This window comes from Passer domesticus, chromosome 5, assembly GCF_036417665.1.
Source record: "Passer domesticus isolate bPasDom1 chromosome 5, bPasDom1.hap1, whole genome shotgun sequence".
Lineage (NCBI taxonomy): Eukaryota > Metazoa > Chordata > Aves > Passeriformes > Passeridae > Passer > Passer domesticus.
In genome coordinates, this window is record NC_087478.1 from 48,182,226 (window position 1) to 48,200,135 (window position 17,910).

At 44.6% G+C, this 17,910-nt stretch overlaps 1 protein-coding gene across 10 annotated transcripts in view; it reads right to left on the reverse strand.

Annotated features, from left to right (window-relative positions):
• GRAP2 (GRB2 related adaptor protein 2) overlaps positions 1-17,666 on the reverse strand; it is a 99,029-nt gene extending 81,363 nt beyond the window's left edge. For 2 of the 10 annotated variants that reach the window (XR_010362397.1, XR_010362399.1), the window contains exons 1-2: positions 17,151-17,587; positions 16,673-16,735 (exon numbers count right to left, since the gene is read on the reverse strand). The gene's annotated coding sequence lies outside the window, so the exon portion shown is untranslated. Of the gene's footprint in view, positions 1-3,865; positions 3,898-5,349; positions 6,274-14,967; positions 15,124-16,672; positions 16,736-17,150 lie in introns of those variants that run through there. The other 8 variants (XR_010362402.1, XR_010362401.1, XM_064420172.1 and 5 more) reach the window with 7 other exon arrangements.
• Positions 17,667-17,910: the final 244 nt, after the last annotated feature.

Here is a 17,910-nt window from a genome sequence, read left to right on the forward strand (position 1 = left end):
GGTGTGTCTGATGAGGATTTGGCCTCCCCTCTCCCTGAACAAAAAGATGCCCAAAATAAATTCAAGTAACAAGGCAGGACATGGGGATCTAATGATACATAAAAGATGAAGAGCAAACAAGCACAAAGAAAATTATCCTGATTCTAGAACCCTCTCTTCGTTCTCTGTTAAAGCAACAAGCCAGATGTGGTTGTGCAAAAAAACCTCACAGCCAGACAGTTCTTCTGCAGCACACACAGTTTTCCCCTTCTCATATAAAGCTACTGGCAAATATTTTTGCTCGACATTAATCTTTCTCCATGACCCAATTTCTACCTCCTCCACAATTTAGGATATTTTGGCAGATGCCTGTAATTTTTATGAATTAAAGTAAATGTCAGAAGGAAAGCTGCTCCTCCCATTCCTCTCAAAGAGCTGGAAATAAAACCTCATTTCTAAGTTATAAAGCACAACTCTCCATTTTGGAAAATTGCTAGAACAAGTTTGCTTAGCAGCTCCGCATTAAAAAAAAACGTTTCCAGAAGAGTTTCTGAATTCCCTCAAACTAAATCAAAGACCAACAGAAGCTATATCCCAATATCATTTTTGCAAATGCTTTTTCCCTTAGCAGAGTCAGTCTGCACACTCATTTTAACACCAGTGCCTTAATATTTTATACCTTTTCAGATAGATTTGTAACCATAAGATTCTTGAAACAGAATTTTTAAAGCCAAGCTGGTTGCAAGCTGAACTAACTGTATTGCATTGATCCCAAATCTCAAGAAGGGTAAGGAAAGAAAACTATTTCATGGTCGGAGGTGCAAAACTACAGAAGCAGGTGTAACTTCACCCCCATTCTTAGGAGTCTCATGGGGTATAGTTGGACCCTCTCTCATCAGCCCCACTTTTTGTAGTTTTCCTCCAACCAGCTATTTCCCCACCAAATGCAAGGAAAATGGCATTCTCTGACTGGACAAGAAGCTTGTATACCATAACTCTTTGTCCCTTACAGGCAGCAGTTCAGTCACTCTGAGTACTTTCTGAGATCCATAGCAGTCCCCTTGTGTTGCCCAAAAATAATTCCCAAGGTATGACTTCAGCTCCTTTTTATTATGAGGGATAAATGACTTACCAATGGGGAGAAGAGAAAATGTTAAAAGACATAAATGTTTCCCCAGACAGTGTGATGGGACAGAAGGGCACCAAGCCAACCAAGTATTTACAGCTCTGCAAGTTACTTGGATTTTTTTTTCCCTTCTGTCCTTAACATAGTAAACCTTATTTGTAGGCAGCCCTTGATTTGGAGCTCTCAGAGGAACTGACCAGTTTGGAATCCCTCAAGACACTATACAGGGACAAATTATTACAGCAATGGCATGTCTTTTTTTTCTACATAACTGTAGAACATAACTTCTAAATACTTTCAAAGAACAGAGATCCCATTTTAAAATATAACACATTTTGAAATTCTCACTTAATAGTGTTGGGCTACAACTTCTGAAAAATCCCCAGTGAGTCTGCAATACTAGATGAACACTTCTAGTCTCAAGATTAATTACGTTAATGGTCTAAACAGAACTAATCTCCTCTAACCCAGACAAATTAGAGTTTCTGTGCGGCTCATTAATCCCTGCTTCTTCAACTGAAGAGGCCACATTGCATAGCACCAATATATGCAAAAAACCAGCATGTTAGGAATATCTCAGATTGGAAGTGCTGAAAATTGTAGAAGCATTACCCAGTTTGATCTAGACATCTATGGTAGCATTTTGTGCTTTTTCCACCTTTCATTTATCCCCGACTCCCCCCTGCCAGTTTAAAGAAGCCTGGAGTATACCACCAAATGCTGTGATCTACTGCAATCCCATTGAGAACAGAAACAGAAATTTAATGAAAAGTTATGTACTGCACATTTCATCAGAGAAAGCTGCTGCCAGAACGACAAAGGAGGAAGGAAGCAGCATCTGTAAATCTAATGACCTTGCCACTGAGATTCATTCATTTATAACAGTTAAAGATCACATTGCTGACAGATCTTCATATATGCTTCAGTATAAGACAACTGAAGAAACTTTTTTCTTAACCCCTTTCAGTCTCTCTTTGGAGGTTGGACTGCCCTGTCCCTGCCAGCTCACCCAGGTACAACTCCCTGAGTGAATGAGCAGCCCAGCACTGAGCTCAGGTTCACCTGCAGCCAGCTGCTGCCCACATTGTGCCTGTGCACACTGAGAATGTGCCTGGCTGTCAGTACCAAAGCAACAAGCACAGGACCTCTCAAGGTGCTGCTGGCATGGTGCAAAAGTTACAGCATAATGAAGTTACACTTGTGGTAATTCTCGATTTAAGGTGACTTTACTCTTCTCTCAAGGTGTTTGATCCCTGAGGCCTGAAATCCTCAGAGTGGGTGCAACTGCTGGCAAATCAATTGTTACTGTCAGATATTATATTGATTCCTGTGGTGCAGTGTCTGTGAGCAGCAAAAGCAAAAATGCCAATTTCAATTACAAAGCAAAACTGAAGATTTCTTTGTGATTAGATGGCAATAAGAAGATCACCACTCGATACATTACTGGGAAGAAAAGAAAATCCAAAGTTCTTTGCAAAAAGGACAGAAACCTATATATTTCTACACTAGATCTGTCCAGCTACATTGTTCATTTTCCCACATTGTCGAAATAAATTATAAATATACATATAAAGGCATAAAAAATATATAGATATACATACACAATTATGCCATAACATACCCATCTGAATTAATTCAGACCAAAGAGAGAAGTGTAACAGAGTGATTTTCCCTTGAACTCTCCAGTACTACACAAATTTTGGTGAATCAACCACACTTTTTTGATGCCCTCCATCATCTCTGTGCCATCACTGGCATCACAGAATTTAGCCTGACAAAGCACTTCCATGTGGGAAGTTATGTCATTGTATACGCTGGAGATGAGTGGACATGAAAGAATAGGTCCAAGAACAGCACAGCTGGGTGTCCTTTGGCAAAGAGGAGAACCATGGCTAAATCTTCAGGCCGCTGATGTCATCCTCTCTCAAAGGACAACCCACACTAGAAGAATCACATCATCTCCCAGCAAAGAACTGGACAAAAATTTCTTTTTTTTTTTCCCCACAGTGTTTTGGCCACTTCTCCCACAGACATTTTTACAGCCCTAGCTGAGCCAACAATGATCTCCCCTTCTGAGCTGTCTTTCCCAATGTGTGGCCTCAAAGGACTGGCTGCTGCAGTGAGCCACCAGCAACCAGCCAGCCCTGGCAATGGCAGTGACAACACCATCGCCAGGGAGGGGACAGCAGCAGGACAGACTGGAACAAAGCCTCCCTGCCTCGGGCCCAGCAGGCACTGCTCTCACTGATGGGTGCAGACGGGGCTCAGGGCTGCTGGGCTCCCTGCTCCTCTGGGCCTGCCGCCGGGACGCGAGTGCCGCCCATGCGGGCCTGGCTTCACAGAGGTGACAGCGACGGGGACACCGCGGAGACGGCTGAGCCTCCGTGCTCTCCTCACAGATATTTCCTGTCTGTGGCTTAATCTACCCGGGGCACGCCTCTGTGGGCTGCAGCTGGGCTTCCTGCCACTGCCTAGAGAAACCCCAGCTGTGTCACGGTGGGCACGTTGACACTGTGGGGTGGCCGTGCTGGAGTCACCATGGCTGACCGAGCACAGCCCACCAGGAATGTGGGCAAGGAGCAGAACGCAGACACTGCAGTGGGGATGTCCTCTTGTTTCTTGGCATGGGGACACCTGCAGTCCCTGGCCTTGGCTCACATGTCACACCACAAAACTGTTCCTGCATCTAAACTGTAGTGCTGGTGGGAGTGGGCTAAGCAGCAAGATCCAAGAAAGGCTGCAGAGCATTATGCAGGGAAGAAGACCCACTCAGTTTCATGTTTTCTTTTCTGCTGGAAGGGTAGGTAGGGAAAGCAAGAGAAAAGCAAGCTGGATATGCTTCAGCTCTTATTAAGAGAAAGAATAAGTACTCCAGGCTGCTTTCGGCAGCTTCTGATTCAGCTCAGAGCACAGCTGCAGGGGACACAAAGCAATGCTGTGAAGGGCAACATCTGAGGCACAAGAGATACAGAATACAATCTGCACATCCTCAAACTTTCTCTTACTCTGCACTCCCCTAGCCTTGTTTCTCCAGTTTAGCCAATATATTTCTGGCTAGAAGCTGGTGCATGAGAGGGAAATAAACATGTTTTCCCTGCAGTATGGCTTCCTTTTATAAAATAACATTGCTTTTTTTTTGATCTAGCAACACCAACAAGATAGCCTGTTAATAACACACATAGGAAAAAACATTATTTTCATACCATTTCAGACCCTTGTGCTGCTCCTTGTACTGTTGTATAGTTGTTGAAGAATTGTTGTACAAAGTTGAAGCTTTTTATGAGATTTTTAAAGCAAATGGAACATTTTCCTGAATCTACTTTGCAGAGATGATATGTGCAGGAAATGAGTTTAGAGATCTGCAGAAATCTGCAATTAGACATGAATTTTTCCATTGAATGTAAAACTGGACTAAGGTTGTTGACAAACTCCACTACTTGGGCAGAGTGCAGTAGCCCCCTGTTAAGGGAGAAGGGCTCAGCAAGAGCTCCCCAAATTCACAGGCAGTGCTAGGAGAACACACAACCACTTTGGACCCAAATGTTCAGCTGCTGGAATATAATCTGTTTGCAAGAGTGCAGCTTGAACAACTGCCCGCTCTGTAAACCAAGAGGCAGGGCTTATATGATTTGGGAACATTACTCCCTCTTCCATAGCCCAGCACAACCAGCCTAAGGTACAGTTTTTTGGATAGGATCTTGAAAGAGGCTTTGCTGTTGTCCAGAGTTTGCTCTGTGGAAAGCTAAGCAGGTAAGGATGAGAACAGTAGGTAAGTGCCAGATACTCTGAAAAATTCTGCCTTTAAGGTCTGCAGCCAGTATGACAAAAACTTGAAGAGGCCTTGGCAAATGCTTAAAAAACCCCATTTCCTAAGTTGATCTGAAGTCATGCTTCATGCCAGAATATCCTCAAGCATTCTTGTGAAAGTGAACTTCTAGGCCAAGTCACTTTTCAGATAGATCCTGAGAAAGAAGCATTTGTAAAAAGCAAAGAGCACAGCTGATATGAGGGCTCCCTTTCAGCAAAACAGTTTTCAGTTGCCAGAAATACAGTTTATTGGCCACATATCACACAAACAAATAATCAAGAGAATGGACTTTGTTACTGAGGGGATTTAGAAGGCTTTAAAATTGGATGCAAAGCTAGTTAAAATCATTACCACGTAGGCATCACCAATTCTCCACGCTGCAGCACATGTACACTTGCAGTTGTGCAGTCAAAAAGGTCAACTGGCTGACAAAAAATATAAGACAGTATTCCACTTTTGCAGGAATGTTTACTTCAGAGGCACAATATGTTCTCCTGACAAGGAGGGATTATACAACACATGATTAGGGGTATCTCATTGCAGCTCTCATAAAAATTGGTCTCTGACAACACCAGAGTCGTTTAGTAGCACTTGACATATTAGAAGCACATACAGTATTAGCAAGCGTGTAACAGTCTTTGCTAAATAATCTGTGTAGCTTTATCAATAAGCAAACACTGCAGATGCACCAAAATCTTTATATGACACACTTCACATATGTGAGCAAGAATATTTTCAAATCCTCTCTCAGCTGTGACATCTCCTTGTAAGACGGACATGCCTAATATTGTTGGAAAACACTTCTGCCAAGGGAAAAGCTCCTTCTCTGATAAGCTTGAATTTTAATGGGGTGAACAATCCTCATTTATAGCATAGTACACAGTTGTCCTCATCTACATTAGTTTAACTGTTAGACATTAGGCAGTATGTTTTTAGGAGCTCCCACTTTCAAGGTCATATGGCTTCAAGCGAACTCCATTAGGGAGACATTTGCAAGGCTGAATGATTCAGAATTCTTGCCTAAAGACCTGCACATTTCCTGATTGGCATGCATGCATTGGTAGGTTCAAGACATCCATGATATAAAGGCAGAGTAGCCCACTCTTGGCTTTCCCAATGTCACTGGGAAACGCTCCACTTAGCAAGACTTGAACATATTTCCTTTAGCCTAAGGACAGCCTGAAGCCTGTGTCTAGCCTAGAAGATTAGGATTTATTTTCTGGAGCCACATAGCAAATATCCTCAGTCCATGATCCTTGTGATAGCCAGACTTGCTGTAGGCTGTAGCACTTCATATTGATGAAACTTATATCTGCACTGGAATCCTTGAAGCACTAGGAAGCAAATTCACCCACCTGACCTAAAGCCAGCCAAAAATTAAAATATGGTGAAAGAATGTAAATAGGACACCATTCAGGGAAAGATGCAGCTTGTCAACACAAAGGCTCACTCAGTAATAACATTTTTTGGGTGACTATAATAACTTGGAGTTCAGACTGGATGTAGATAATATAAAATTTACAAAAAATTCAAATGTAGTTTTTAAACTTATTAGAGAGATGACTCAGAGTATTCTGGCATGGGTTAAGAGATGCCCTAGTCTGAACTTTGTAACCTGGCAATTGACTGCATCAAAAACTGAATCAAAATTTTCAAACTCCAGTTCTCTGTTATTTCATAACACCAACCATGCCATTCTGCCAGTAAGAACAGAAAAATCCAGTTTCTCCTCTGCCTTGCCTTGTTTGCCTCCTTTTCCCCCTTCTCAGTAATGCAGCAGGACACTCTTTGGAGGCCAGGTGCTCCTTGGCAGCCAGTGACATGATTTACATTTCCATGGCACATTTCACCCTAATGGATACCAAAGGACACTTCAAAAGGTCTTTCACAGAGAAAGTCTTATACTGAGTATGATAAAACACTGCAGCACATAAGTGTTACACAGTCACCTTATGACAAGCAGCAGAGATGAGTATTAAATATCTACAAAGGGAATTCTGGGAGGAGAAGTGCAGTTTCTTCCATTGGTTCTGGCCAATGCATCAGAACCAATATCAGCCCAATTCTTACAAAGGGTACCACAAAGGTCTCAGTAGCTACGAGATTTTCTGTCTCAGAAGATAGCATGTGCTGAGACAAAAATCATACAGAGAAACTGGAATTAGCAATAAATCCAAAATAAATGAGTTCCACTTACTGGGTCAGTCCTCACCACAGCCTGTCATAAGCCTATGTCTTCAGCACACTCTCATCAGGCTCATAATGACTTGTGGCGAGATCCCAACCCAGCTCAAGGCAGCGTGTCTGGAAGCAGAGGGCTAATCCTCTGCTGATGCACACCAACCAGACATCACTGGAGTGATGAAGTGGGAGCAACTTACAGCAGCTGAGAATGTGTCACATAAGGCAATCAGACTTAAAAGAAATTTGATGGCAAGGGTCCTAAACATTTTCAAAACACTGCTGTCAGAACAAATCTCAGTCTACAAAACCCTTCTTTGAGAAGTTGTCAGAGACCCAGATGGGTTACTGGCTTATTCTGTTCTTCCTGGAACACCGTGCATTGTGCTCCCTTCCAGTTATTATTATTCCTGTACCCTAAACCCCCACCATGAGGTGTCTCTGGTATGACATCATCCCCAACACTGAGCTTAGGATTGGCCAAATATTTTGCTGAGCTTTCTTTCCCTCCCTGCCTTCATAGTTAAAACTCCAGTTTAAAACTTTCATTTTTCATTATGTCTGTGAAATGAGGAGTTTAAAAACAGACGGAACAATAACGTTTAAAAGGCAATTAATAAAACGCACCAGCAGTCCTAAAACTGCTCAGAACACTTCATTCAGCAATGCATTGAGACAGAACCTCAGCAAAGCTACTAAATAACGTGTGACAAAGCAAAACCCAGGAAAAGGCAAAACAATAACTTGTGGTTTTTAGCATCTTTTATCCAAAGCGATTTGCAGCCACATATGCATATTATACAGGGATCATTCATCTAGCTGAAATATAGCTGGCTTCACTTCAGAATTAAGTTGTATAACTGCAGACAATAAAACTATATGGGCAAAGTCAGAGAGAGGAAAATGAAAAGCTAACTGTTCTAGTTGGATTACAGAACAAGTGCCAAGTCAGCAGAACACCACTCTTGCTAGGTGAAATTTAGAGGAACACTGAGGATTGCATTCAAACTCGTGGGGAAGATATCGCGGCATCACGAACAACCCAGCCTTTTAGTGTACCTCTAAATGAAAATATAGTAGCTCTGGCAGCACAATGTCTCAATCAGCCTTAGAGAGGGCCCAGGTGATACCCAGTGAGTGGTCAACATTCATTGCTGAATCACCTGCCTTCCCTCAAAAGCATCCACATAGCTTAGCATCAGACACTGCAGCCTGGTGAAGAATTGTATTTCTCAAGAGCCAGTATGAGCTTAGCCCAAGCACAAAACTGCTTCTAACACTTCTGTTGGGCCAGGAGCACTCAGAGTTTCAGAGAGAGGCCAGTCAGGCTACAGGATGTGGTTGCTTTTACTCGAAGTACTGTGGTTAATAGCATGATGGGAACGAAGTCCCTCATATTCCAGTGTGATTGTGTGGAGAAGGTGGTACTATATTCCCAGCTGTGGATCACATTAGCTAGTTAGGGTGCATGAACCTCTCTAGCTTCTGGAGATCTGCATAAAGGTTGCTGATAGGCCACCACACTCCTCCAAAATTACAATGGTAATTGTTGTTATTCACATAGAAAATTTCTGTTGCATTCTCCATTACAAAATGCACATTACAGGCAGGAGCCTTGCTCTTAGGTGGCTCTTCATTTTCCTCACTGCCTTCAAGTGCCCAGCTCTCAAACATTTGCATTATAACAAATTTCACATATTCAAGTGACCAGCATTTTATTCAGAAACCTTTGATGATGAATGTCTGGGGGAGTCAGCTCTGCTGAAAAGCCCTAATTCTGGTGATTTGTCATTTCAAGCCTCAAAGTGCATTGGTTATAAGTGGTTCTCATGTGGAGGTTTTCCTTTCAAAACAAAGGCTTAAAACATTAGTGTAACATCACCTGTGATACAGCAGAACCTAAATCTATTTCACAGAGCAAGGTTAGTAGCCCTGCATTGGGAATTTCCTTTCTCTTACAATACACTGCACTTCTAATGGCCTATCACAGCACTGGAGCCAGAAACTCCTCTGACAGGGAACCCCTTGCCTCTTTACACTTTCAGCAGGCTCAGAAGACTGCAGAAACACAAGACAGTAGAAACACAAGACAGTAGAAATACCAAGCATTATTCATCCTTCCTCCCAACCAGAGGCTCTCCAGACAAGCCACTTTGCATTTCCTTTTCCCTGAGGATGTTGCATAGCTAGTGGCAAGAAGTAAATGGGATACCTGGGCTGGTGTCTCATCCTGTCTGTTGAGGAACTGGCTCACAGTGAGGCACAGGCCCTGCTGAAGCAATATCACTTTCTGCCACCTTCATCTCTGTCCTTGCCTCCTCCTCCAGCCTCACAGCACAATTACAGGACACCTGCAGGTATATTTGCCCCCTTTTCTTTACACAGTCTGTTTCTCTTCCTCATTCACAGATATATCAATAAAGTGACTGTTTTCTGGGGTTAAAATTATATCTCCAGACATTTTAAAGCTGTAGCCAAAGTAGATTTGACTAGTCTGAATTCACCTTTGAAGAATAAATAGGAACATAGAAAGGTGCTGGAATAAAAGCTATCACAATCAAAGACTGAAGATTTCCAGCTATGTCTTGAGAGACTTTATCTGGAAATAAGAGAGCCCTTCCAAGTCAGGGAAGAACAACTGCTGTGTGACTCCTTCACCTCCAAGTCCTCTTATAATTTCTCATCTCCATGTTGGTTTTCTTGTTCCTAAAAGCCATCCCTTTCCAAGCTATTTACTATGGCACACCATCCTGAACACAGAAAATACCTCCTCAGCCAGGGAGCTTACTGGGACAGACACGAGTCAGTCAGCACCATCTGATAAGGAATCATTCAATACAGTCTGTTCTGCACTCCCTGGCCCTGGGACACTAATCCAGAGGCTAATAAAGCAGTAATCCCTTGCTGATCCGCAGGCTCTGTTTCCCACATCATTACTCCAGGTTATATCTGCTCTCACCACCCTAAATCTCCCTTTCCTTCCTTCTTCCCCACCTTGCACTGTCCTCACTAGTGTGAAATCATTACAGCCACCTTCCAGGACCCACAAATGGAGCCAGCTGACACTCAGTTATTTCAGCCTTCCTTCCCAAACTGCTGCTATCCCAAAGAGCACAGGCTATTTCCTTTGCTTTTTGAGCTGCTGGGTTTTAGCTTGTCTCAGAAATGGTACCCCAGCATGCTTCTGGTTCCCAGGGATCTCCTGAGAGACAGCAAAAAATAAGTTTCCACCTCCAAAAAGCATTTCCTCCTGCTTTTTCAGGCACTCCAGCCTGGCCCTGAAGGGGAGATGTACAAATTATCCAACCAGAGGTCCAGGTTGCAACCCTGTAATCTCCATTTACTGTGTCAGCTGCTCACTCATGTGTAACAGGAAGCTCTAAACCTTGTCATGGATCAGCCAACCTCCAGTTCAGTTCATCTTCCTGTAAACACCTCTGGCAGGCACAAGGAAGGCAGGAGGAAGGGAAGAAGACACACAGCTCCCTGGCAGAGCAGGGCTCCACTGTCCCAGGTCAAGCCCTTCACACAGTTTGGTCTTCCTGTGACCTCTGCCTGATGCTACAGAGAAGGTAAATGATGCAAAAGTATCGATTTTCTGTGTTAGTCTTATCAGGCTTCTTGCAAATAAGAACTGCCCAAGGACCTGAAGCACAGAGTTTAGCATAACATCAGTAAATATTACATATTCTGAAATACCTGGATTTTCTCAGTCAGCTCTCACATATCCAGCACAAATAGATCTTGCAGAGGTCTTGCTTTCAGTGGTGTGCTGGAACAGTGAGTTAGTTTACAGCATGCTTTTACTTAGCAATGATCTGGAGCTTGGTTCCAAGCTTGCCATCTCTTAATTTAATCAGATGTCCTTTGTATAAGGTGCTGTACTTTAGGCATGCCAAAGAGGCTGATACAGGGAGAACTGAAATGCTATTTCTCTCTCACTTTTGGAAAAGCTCACCACTAGAATTTATCCTGAGACATAAGAGCCAAAGAACAAAGACAATAGAAGCCTGAAAAGGATACAGGAAAAAGAGATACCAAATGCTCCCAACATTCATCAATGTGGAAGCACAAATTATTTGCTTTCAGTAGGAGTCTCAGGGTGTCAAACACTTACCAGCAGTGAGTACAAGGGTTACAGGGTACATTACTACATTGCAGGATAGGCTGTTCTGAACACTCTCCTTTGCTTTTGGGATTAAGAAAGGCTTTCCATCTTTCACATGGATTTAACTTCATTCAATTTTTAAAAACAAAGCAGCACTCAAAGTGATCTGTGTGCTTCAAATCACAAATTCATGAGCCATGGGAGTTTCCCTCATTGGTAAACTGCTATTTAAAGAGGACTAAAGCGGTCTGCAGTGATTGCATCACTTGCATCATTTTTCATCTGTCCTTCCTGCATCCCTTTCTTCTTCCCATCTCTCCACATGACAAGGAAAAAGGATGCACTATAAAAATCCACAGGTTAAGATGTTTAAGCTACTTCTTTCCTGCTGACTACGAAGGAATAGAAATGCAAAAGCAAGTACACAGATTATCAGCCTGTTCTTCCTGACAACTCACTGCAGCTCTCAAACACATATCCTCCCATCATCCCATGTGGGTAAGGAGACACCATATCCCTGCTGGCCCAGAACTGAGCCTAGGAAGAAACTTGATGACCTGGGACAACCTGAGAGTACAGGCAACTGACCCGAAAGGACATCACAACATCTCATGGCTCTTGAAATAAACCGAACAAAAATGCCAAAACACTTCCAGGCCCCAAGCTGCCACCTCTTTGATATGTTCTGTGGCTGCTAACCTGCTGCAAACACTTCAGTTACAAAGCAGGTGGGCAATTCATCAGCCAGCTGCATCCTCCCAAGGGCCACTATTTCCTTTTGTCCTGCAATGAGGAGAATTTGCCAGTTCTTTTCATCTCTCTGACAAGAACACAGGACCCTCACAGCTCCATCCACAGCTCCTGGCTACCTCTTGGCCCTCAATGTGACCTGCCTGCATTTGATAGCACTTGTGTGAACTGAACACAAGGACTGTGAGGAAGCCATGCTGCTGCGTTGATGTCTGAAGATGTAAAAGTCAGGCAACCTCTTCTGACCCTATTTTCCACTCCTCCCTCCTAGGGGCCAAACTTGTGATGGCAAGGCAATCCCTCCCCATGAACACCTTGCATCACTTGCATCCCTCTGCTCCTACTGGGAACAGCTTCTGTCCTTAAGCACCTGACTGGCTCATTTGGGATTACAGGCACAGCATATGTTTGCTGCATCCCTGTCTGTAAGCTCTTTATGGAACCCTGGCAGCATGAGGGTGCAGCACAGAGAGGTGGCAGGGGGCTGGAGAGAGGGGAAGGATATTGGAGTGCTGACTAGGCTGTCCTCCTGAAAGGACAATGACAACTCAGGATTTTGAATATTTACAGAAGAAGAGGAGGAGAAGTCATGAAATTATATTTTTTCCAGCAGGTTTTCTTCCAGAGAAGAGGCCAGCCTAACAGCACCCAGGCTGCCTCCAGCCCTCTGAACCTACCCAGCTGGCTGAGGCACTGCAAGTTGGTGTGTACACACATCTCACCCAGCTCAATACTGCCCTGCAGAAGGCTAAGGGAGGAGGTACAAAAGTCAGAGGCTGATGAAGACACTGCTTAATACTGTATTGATTTTTCTGACCTGGCACTGACAGCTCTAAACCAAAGCCCAAAGCTGTCAGACCACTGCCAAATCTCAGCCCGCTGTTGATGACTTGTTACACTGCTGACCTGGGCTGGACCCACAGCACAAGTAAGCCTGAGAGGCTTAATGGCTCCCCTCAAAAGGCTTATCACCTGACACTTCCCTACTAGAAGGCAACCTGAAGCATTAACCAGAAACCCCAGGGTCATGCAATAAATCTGCCTTTCCTGGGCATTCACCTTCACCTCAGTCATTGGCTGCAAGAGAATCATGGCTTGGCAAGCTTCCTGTCATAGCTGAGATCACAGAATCAATTAGGTTGGAAAAGACATCCAAGATCATCAAGTCAACTGTTAATGTAGCACTGCCAAGTCCACCCCTAAAACATGTCCCCAAGTGCCACATCTACACACCTCTTAAATACCTCCAGGGATGGTGACTCAACCACTTCCCTGGGCAGCCTGTTACAGTGCTTCAGAATCCTTTTGGTGAAGAAATTTTTCCTAATTTCATATCAAACACTTCCCTGGCACACTTGAGGCCATTTCCTCTTGTCACTTGGGAGATCAACCCCCATCTCACTACGACCTCCTTTCAGGCAGTTGTAGAAAGCAACAAGATCTCTCCTGAGCCTCCTTTTCTCCAGCCTGCTCAGATCCCACTCTTGTGCTTTCTTGCCTCAAGCAGATCAACACTCCTGCCCAGCTTGCTGTTGTCTGCAATTTGACTGAGGGAGCCCTCATTCCCCTTGTCCAGAGCACTGGTGAAGATTTTAAAGACTGGCCCCAGTACTGGGCCCTGTGGAACACCACTGATGAATGGTGCAATTCCATCCAGCTGGGTGTAATTCCATCCAGCTGGATGCAATTCCATTCAGCAGCGTGCTTTGGGGTTGGTCATCCAGCAAGTTTTTTACCCAGCAAAGTGAACATCCACCCAAGGCACTAGCAGCAGTTATTTGGCTTCTTGGCCTTCCCCTTGATTCTGACCCATAGACACCCAACCCTATTATCACCATCATTAAGGTAGATTAAATCTCTTTCCACACGTCTGATTAACTCCTGTGGAAAGATCCTTTCCCCCTTTTGAATCAGGTGTACTGTAACTATCACCAGCAGGCCTGATGTTATGTAAATTGATCCATGATCAAAATCCAAAAATTCTGCCAGTGACAGCAGGCTTGTACTGATCTGCTGGCTTTTCCCATTTCTTCCCTTATCATTCCCTGCAACTGGAGGAATTGATGAGAACACTGCTTGTACTCCTGTTCCCTTAACCAGTTATTCCAAGGCCCCAAAGTCTCTCTTGACCTCCCTTGGGTTTGTAACTTGATCGCTGCCTACCTGAAAAATCAATAATGAGAAAAATCCAAGGGCCATATCAGAGTAGGAAGCTTTCTCTCCACATCTTTCACCCAGGCCCTAGGAAGGCAGCAGACTTCCCTAAGAAGTGTGCCCAGCCTGCATATGGGATCTTCTATGATTTTGTTCCCTCAGAAGGAGTGTCCTATGAGAAGGACCAAGCCTTTCACAGAGAAGGAGTTTTGATGGAGGGTGGAGGCTGATTTAACCTCACTGACACCTCCAAACTAGATGAACCATCACCCCTCACTATTGCTTGGCTCCACTTGCAGAGCCCTGTACCTGCTGTGCAAGGGCATCTTGAGATACAGCACAGCTGAGGCAGGACATAGCCAGGATGGATTCCCGAGAGAACCCCGTTTTCCTCATCTCAGGAAGGGGAGTCAAATATGTGAGAGAGCTTGTTTTGCTCCTTCTCATCTGTCTGAGCTGCACATCCCCTTGTACAGCTGTCTATCCTCCTTGCTTTTCCAGGCTGTGCACACAGATCACGTTCCTGATCTCCAGGCTACGTTTAACATCACTTTACAACAGTCCTCAAGGGGAAAGCCAAGCACCTGCTCTGCTGAGCCTGGTCTGGAGCAGATGCAAGCAAGTTTACCTTGCTAAGCAGTCCCACAGTTTTGTTCTGCCCTCAGCCCCCTGATGTTGGGGTTTGGAAGGAAGACAGACTCTGCTGGAAGAGCAGAGGTATCAGTCCCTCCCCAGCTTTTGAGCTAGAAAAACCTAAGCCACAAGGACATCTTCTCCCCCATGAGATATCACCCCCCATGTGAGGGTGGCAACAACTCTCCAACAGGCTAAAATAAAGATCCTCCAAGCTCCCATCCTTACCTTAAGGCTGACAAGAACTCCCCCTGTTCTTTAAATCACCAGTGAGCATTGCCCATGGGGTTTTTCCACTTTCTCCCCCAGCTGTGGAGTCCTCTGTAAGCACAGGCATTGTGTGCAGGCACTGATGGATGCTGATTGCCGTGGATGAGAGGGTGACTGTGCATGAAGAGAACCCCAGCAAAGTTCAGTGGCTTGGAAGAGTTTTCCTCGAGGGGACAGACTAGTACAAGCACAGGATTGTCCCTGTCAGACAGCTCATTTTCCTTACCCCTGTCCAAGAGAGTGAGAGAGCACTGTCTGCCTGCATTAAGGTGGCTGCACTGCTGATAATTTGCAAACAGGCAGAGTTCACTTGGGGAAAAATGCAAAGCATGGAAGGGCAGGAGAGGAGAGACTCTATTAAAACATTTTGTCTTTTGTTAAACAAAGCTGTAAGACCTCTGGGGGAAAATCTATACCTAATTAAAAGTTTAGCAAGTCCAAGGAGATAGTCAAGGCCACAGAAACCAATTGGTGGGTGTCTGAGACTTACTCACTAGTCCTTAATATGGTATTTTACAATGTTTCTGAGATAAAAACATGACCTAGAGCTGCACAAAGTGTCTAAGGCACTGCTTCTGGGAGGATCAGGGGAAAAGTTCTCAAGTTGTTAGTGATAGCAGCCATTGCTCCATCATGAAAAAAGACAAAAAGAAGCTGTCCAGCTATTTTGAAATAGACAATTGCAAGAAAAAACAAGCCTGCCTGAATCAGTCTTGCAATCACCAAGGCTGGTCAGCCTGAGTTTCCATGGTAAGCATTCCATTCCAGGAGCTTAAAGCAAATGGTGATGGCAGTTTTGACGGAGGGATGCAGAGAAAGAGAAAGCAGGGTGGGAGAGGCAGGCAGGAAGCCAGGGAAGCCCTTCCCACACATACAGGGCAAGCTGAGGCTGCCCAGAGGCTTGGGCAGCTGTGCTCAGGAAAACGTGTTCATTGTCAACAAAGAAAGCTGCACCAAGGACAGACTCTCCTGCACTATCAACTACTTACTGAAAGAGCCCCTGCCCTCCTGAGCCTGTTGTTCAGGCCTGGAGGTGGCACTGGCTCTGGAAAGGTTTGGGGAATGCTGTGTCTCCTGCAGCAAGCACCACAAAGCAAACCCCACCAGGAGGGCTGGTAACGCAACTCAGCTGAAGGGAGACAAAGCTGCCACTGGTACAACCAAAGAGTCACTTAGCTAGGAAAAGACTTTTGAGATCATCAAGGTCAGCTGTTTACCCAGCTCTGCCAAATTCACCACAGCTACACATATTTTAAATCTGCTCAGCACCTCCAGCCCCAAGCCTAGGGAATACAAGATCACAAATGCAGCTCAACAAATACAGAAGAGTAGCTAGAGGGTTTTACTGTGGTCCCCAGTAGCCCCAGAATCCACTTCTAAACCCCTCCAAGGCCAGCAGCAAAGACACACACCAAGGATCAGCTCCCCCACCCCACTAAAACAGTCCTGTGGCCTGGTTATGCACACACACTGCTGGGAAGAGGAAAACCAACCCGATTTGCTCTGCTGCTTGGGCACCCATCCCTGAGTTATTGAGAAATGACCATCACTGGTGCAACAGAGCCTTTCAGTGCCAGCAGTAGCAGGAGGCAGACACAGCACAGGGGACAGAGATTGCCAGCTCCCCTCAGCCCCCGCAGCACAGGCAGACACACAAACTTACCTTTCACTCCTTCCTTCACAAACTGTCTTATCGCCATAGCAACTGTAATCCTAGGTCATGCAGCTAGGAAAAAGCATAAATATAGCACAAATGAAGATACACACTATCGCCAAACACAGCCTCAGTGGTAGAATCTAATTTTCATTAGAGGCATAACAGTGGTTTTGCATAATTATACATATATTAATGCCCGACATGCCCATCTTCAGTGGGAGTTCATTAATTCAGTTCTAAATAAAAAGGATTGCTCATTATAGGTTAATATTTTTTTTTAAAAGCAGAAAATATTTCTAAAAGCTCAAATCATACTTTCACAGCTTTTCCTTAATCCTGAGATTAACAGAGAAAGGAAAACACAAAGATTAAGTTGGCTCTGAAGTAAAAACATGGAAAAACACATAACAGCAAACTTTGCTGCTTTTGAAATGTGAGGAGTGAGAGCAAGCAATGAAAAAATTTGACAAATGTTGCACTGTACCTGGAATTGAGTCCCAAAGGAAAGCATCTGACAGCCTTTGGTGCTTGTGGTGAAAGCAATACAGCAGCACCACACTGAGAAGAACACACCACTGCAACCCAACACAGGTTTGGCTGGCACCAGAATTTACTACACAGCTTGAGGTCAGCACTTACAAGAGGAGGCTTATTTGCTCTGATGGCACAGATACAGGATAGCAGCACCAAAGGATAGCCCAGCCAAGCACACTGTAAGGCAGAGAAACCCTTCCTCTACATCTTTCCTTCTTTAATTTACTCCTCAGGTTCCTTCACTACCTACTAAACACAAACACCTCGAGGCTGGTAGCTCAGACCCTCTTTATTACTGTTTCCAGGTGGGCCTTGTCTGAGTGATGGGGAGCCCTTTGTGCTGGTCTGACTCCACCTTTCCTGTGTGTGGGGCGTGCCTGGGGGTGGTTACTGTCACTTCAGGTGACAGGTGCCTGGGTATGTGAGTGCTCTGGGACTTCATAGTGAGCTCTTTTACTGCAAGCCTGCATGTGGCCCTGAGGATGCTCCCAAAGTCCTGACCTGGTGCATGCTGGACTAAATAATAAAATAAAAACAGCATCCCAAATAGAAGTCTCCTCACTAACTTCATCAACATCCTAGCTAGGGAGGCAAGGGAGAATCTCCTATTTGGCTTTGTCTCCCCAGAGGCTTATTTAATTCCTCACTTACTGAAAAGGCAAGGAGAACTAGGACAAAGGAAAGAGAAGGGCTGGGCTGGGCTGGAGGAA